A 5,401-nucleotide genomic window follows, 5' to 3' on the forward strand; every position below is an offset into this window, starting at 1 on the left:
AAGTTTTTGTGCAAGTAAAATTATATCTTGTAGGTTTGTATACGGATATAATTAATATTGGTAAAGGAACTTATGGATGTAAAAAGAGAATGATCGTTAGTTCCTCTAAAAGGAACAGACGTTTTGGCACAATTAAAACGAACCAAAGGAACTCTAACATAGTCATAGGAACATAGTAATTAAGCATGAATCTACAGTTAAATTATATCCACGTCCTAATGGTAATAGAAGTTTAAGGCTAAAATTTAGGAAGGTTTTAACGAAAAAGATTTTGACTAAGTTACATCATTTTAAAGATTTTTTTTGTTATGGAAAGATTTTAATAGAAAAAAATAAATTAAATCTTTTATATTTAAAGATAAACCTTCTTAGATATTATTAAAAAGAATTGAAATTAAACTCTTATTTAGGATAAGAAAAGATAAAAAATATCATGCTTAACAATTTCCTAGAATTTAGGAAGATGAGATACTGGATATAACACATTCAATTGAACGTATACAAGGTGGTGCATGATGTGCTTGTTCCTCAAGGAAAGGAACAACGTGTAAATCCATGATCCTAGACCTAATCTCATGATTAATCTAAATAACTATTATATAGGATCTAAATTAATGAAGTTCTAAGTATACCTGACTAAGTGATTAAGTGAGTTAAGTAATTAAAGTCTTAGTGCTTTTATTCTCTTATAATAGCAAATTGTTCCTATTGCCTACTTATTCTATTTCCACCAAATTAAATGAATAAATCAGCTTCTCAAATCAAGAAACATTGACTATTGATTTGAAGGAAGCGATGGTAAACTAATATTAGTGGAATTACTAAATGGTATAGAAAATACCAACATTTGGAACAAGTTTCTAATTCTTTTGAAATCGATTTCGGTTCAAAGGAACAAAGCAGAAGTTCCTTTACATATGAGACTATATTTTTTGAGGAACTTTATTTCATTATATGCTTTAACTATATTATCTCGTTTGACTAACCTACTAATATTAAAATGCACAAAGTTTCTTTTGGGTTCGCCTTACGGATTATATTTCTTAGTTTTGACACCCAAAATGAAGGAACATACAATATTTAGTGAGGGGAACAACTCGTAAGATATAGCTTGACAATGAGTGTTCAAGCATATGATGATAGACAAATCAACATTACTCTCGCTATATGCTTATGATGAAGGAACTGTAGCTTCAGAAACCAACGTCAAAATGGTAAGACTGTTTAATAATCAAATGTTGGTAAGTTAAGTTCTTGTTTCATTGTATACATTTTATTGTCGAATTAATGAAGCACTTTATGTTTACAGTTTTTAAAGATCACTAACTCTGGTTGTCTTGCAATTAAATTGTGTCTTCAATAAAAGCTAGAAATGTCACACTTGAAAGGGAATCAAGTAGGGAACACATAATTTGTGGATCTCAATATTGGTTCCTAACAACATGACATGACTAGTCATTATTGAGGATGATCTACTTATATCTATCAAAATAATCACATTCTAACTTCATCATGGTTGACAAACTTAGACCAAAGAACTTGATTATAGGTATATCTTATATCTAGTTCCTAAAGGTAAACGTTTGTATACTGTGTTCATGAAGATAGTATGTGATCTTATCTTCTTTCAAAATTGGTGTGCATCACAAATTCTTGAACCTTTTCATATGAATTTGCGTGGCATTTTAAGTGTTTAGATTAGAATTTTGGAGGAGTTTTTCTTGTTTATAGTTATTTAAGGAACACTTGATTCTTTTCTTTAATCGCAAAGATAAGTATTCGACATAATGTGTAATCATTGCTAAGAAGATTAAAGGTATAAGTGTTCATAAATTATTATATTCAAGATCTAACCATGGAATTAAGTTCCAAACAAGTTTGATGATGTATGCAGGAACAAGAAACAAGTTAGAAAAAGCAATCGATGTCACTTGCTAAATCATCAACAAAGGATGATTATAAGTTGATGATCAACAAGACATCCTATGACATCTTCAAAGGAGAAAACATTGGTATTATATTCTTAAGCATTTGATTTAAGTTTTTGGAATTAATAGCAATAAGAATCATCTAAGAAACTTTAAAAATAGAAGCAATGAGGTTGTGTTAAAATGCACCTCTAATTGTTAAACACACAGAGCTTATAGCAAAATGATATATAATGTGTTATGAAAAGTTGACATATTTATTATGAGACTAACTTTTTATTCCCAGTAAACAGGTTAAATATGATTATTATTGTTTATATTGAACTCACAAGTTCCTGTGGAGCTAGAGTTCTTAATATGAAATATGTCACTCTAAAAAGTAATAGTAGCCAGCTATATGAACGTATGGAGAAGAGCTTAAAAATGAAGATCAAGTTCAAGTTCATCAAATAAAAGTTCAACTCAATGAATATGTGTAAACAAAGTTTCTGCCCAATTAGTAGGAACAAACAATTCCAACAATTGAGTTTCTTGATTCTAACTAGAACATAAGAAGTATACCTATGGCTCATTCACAGAGACATAGGCAAAGGAACTCTATACAGGTTAGTTGTTGAGAGGAACAACTAAACAAAGAGTTTTTGCTAACCTTATACGCAAATGAGTACACGAGCATGATAAGGGAACTCAACTACTCTTGGAACATAATGATATTATGACAAAACATGTCAAAGAACTTTTGAAGAATGATGAGTATGAGTCAAGTTGGCATGGAAGTTTCTATCAGATGTGAAGACATCAAACTGATGGAACTAACAGTTCGGAATCCAAAAGTAAGTCATCAAAATCAGTCCAGTACTTGAGGTAATTTTATATTATATTCATGGTGAAATATGACTTAAGTTATGATGTTCATAATTTGTATAAGTCTTGCTTTAAAAAAATTATGTGAATATATATTCTTTATAATTTCACCTATTCATGGACTGTTTAGAGGAACAGACTTAATAAGTATGACTTGAGTATAAACATGTTCTTTTCCAAAAGTTTTGTCGAATTGGGTTCTTACACATACTAAAATTGAAGTGATTATATGCACACTAGAGTAAATATGTTACACTTAATTTTTTTGTCGTAAAGGCATATTCCCTTGCCTAAAGTATTTGAGGTCTCATAATAGAATGTGGATGTTGTCAAACATGAAAGTCCTAAGTTGCCAAAGATACAATGAAAGAAACCTTGTTGGAACAAGATTAAATTCCCTTAATATATTTCATTTCATTTAACTTTTAGAGGGAACAAACCTATTCTTAGCCAACTATCAACAGTTCACACCACATTTCTTCAAACACCCTTTGATTAATTAATTTATCATTCCATTCATATCCTGTCACTTCAAATATCCTAATTCCGTGTGCTCTAAATTAAAATTCATGACTTTTTATGGTTCAATGATACATAAAGAGTGATAAATGGTAAATACATTTTGAGGGGGAAGTTAAGGAAGAAGTGAGAAGCAAGTATTATATGTTTTAACAATTGATGCTCAGAAAGATATATCATTAGATGGAGCTACTCATATAAGTTCCTAATGATGAAGGAATGGTAAAGAACTCGGGGGAATAAGGAAGGAATCGATATATATGTTTACTTCTTTGTGGTAGGTAAATGTGACATTCTAGGAAAAGTACAACATCTTGTAATGACACCCTTGTTAAAAAAAAAAAATTGAAATAAAAAAAAAAAAAAATAAACAAGGGTGATCCAATCTTTATTATTTTCTAGAATTCAATATGTCATATATAGGTTGTGAAATGCTTACTCATGATTTGATGAGAAGAGGAACATAAGCGAAAAAATGAACTTGATATAAAGATGAATTGTTCAAGTTTTTTCACTAATGAGTTCCTCAGGTGATTAGTTAGTAAAGTGAACTTGATAGATATATATATCAAGGTGTGTGGGGTTTGACAGAGATTTAAAAGTGTGAGGTGAAGTGATTAACTCTAATTATTGTTGAGAACCTCTTATTATAAGTCTAAACCATAGAGCACACAATATATCTCAAGTTCTTCTACTCAAAATTTCCACAAACTTCTTTCATATTTCTTTGAGCCGGATATTACAATGTCCTACTCTTTAATCCATTTTGACTTTCAAAATTGATTTTTGCTTGACTTTTATTTTCTTACTGTCAAGTTCCTTCATGGTTTTTGAAGTTGGGTCTTTGGATTGTGAGTTGGAAATTTGTGTAGCACATGCATCCTAAGTTTGAAAACTGAGATTCTTGAGGCTTTTGGGACTAACAAGTGTTAACCAGATGGTGGTAAGTGTAGCATATAAAATAATGTGTATATGATATTTTAAATGTGTGTAAGATGATCCTTTTCGATAATGACAAAAGGGGGAAGAATATGTATGATGCTTATGGTCAAATATAGTTAAGTCTATATCCTTCTATGATAATGTTCTTTGTATGATGTGTTTATTTATGTTGATATTTCCTTCATATACATGCATGACTTGTTTATTATGGGGAATTAAAGTACATCGTTTATTGCTTAATTTGTGATAAGCATCATTTGTTTGTCATCATCAAAAAGGGGAAATTGTTGAGTCATGTAGTATTTTGATGATTGTAAACAAATGATGATTATCTAACTAACATGTGTGTTTGAGATGTGCATATTACATTAACATGAAACAAGTCATCAAAGGTTGAATATATCACATCATGAAGGTCTCCACAAGTGAAGTTCCTAAAAGAGTTCCTATAAGGAACACAGAGCGGTTCCTAGGTACATCCTATGAGGAACATTGAATATGAAGTTCTGGAGCAGTTCCTGAGTGGGAGCAGCAATATAACGTTTCAGAGTTGAAACAAGAAGTTCCTGAGCAGGAACTATGAGTGCGAAGTTTCTTAAAGGAACTAGCACACTGAAGTTCCAAAGGTGGAGCTATCAACATGCGGTTCTTGAGTTGGAGCAGCATGGAGCATGAAGGCAGAAAATATGAGTTTATTTTCTAGGATTCATGTAAGTATATGGAAACATGAAAGGTAAGGAACAAGGTCTAAAGGAACTCGTAAGGTCAAAGGAACTCGTGGAACTTAGAGTCAAAAGTATTTAAGAGTCAATAAATCTGATGCATATTATTATCTTAATCTATAAGAATTTATTTAGAGTTTATTTCTTAATAAATCTCTACGTGGTTAATATTTATAAATAATGTGCATTAGTTGTTTTAGATAAGTTTTAGTTTAGTTTTAAAAGATAAGTTTTAGTTTTAAAATAAAAGATAATTTTAATAAAATCGGTTTCTTTGGAATTGATTTTAATTAATTTAATTTTATCTTTTCAGTTTTTGGAAAATAAAAAGCCTAGATTTATAATACGTATGATGAGTATTGTTAAAGAAATTGTCTGTCTGTTCCTCTCTTAAGGAACAGACGTGGTAGTCTATTAATCTAAGTT

Source organism: Beta vulgaris, chromosome 4, assembly GCF_026745355.1.
Source record: "Beta vulgaris subsp. vulgaris cultivar EL10 chromosome 4, EL10.2, whole genome shotgun sequence".
In the NCBI taxonomy this organism is placed as follows: Eukaryota; Viridiplantae; Streptophyta; class Magnoliopsida; order Caryophyllales; family Amaranthaceae; genus Beta; species Beta vulgaris.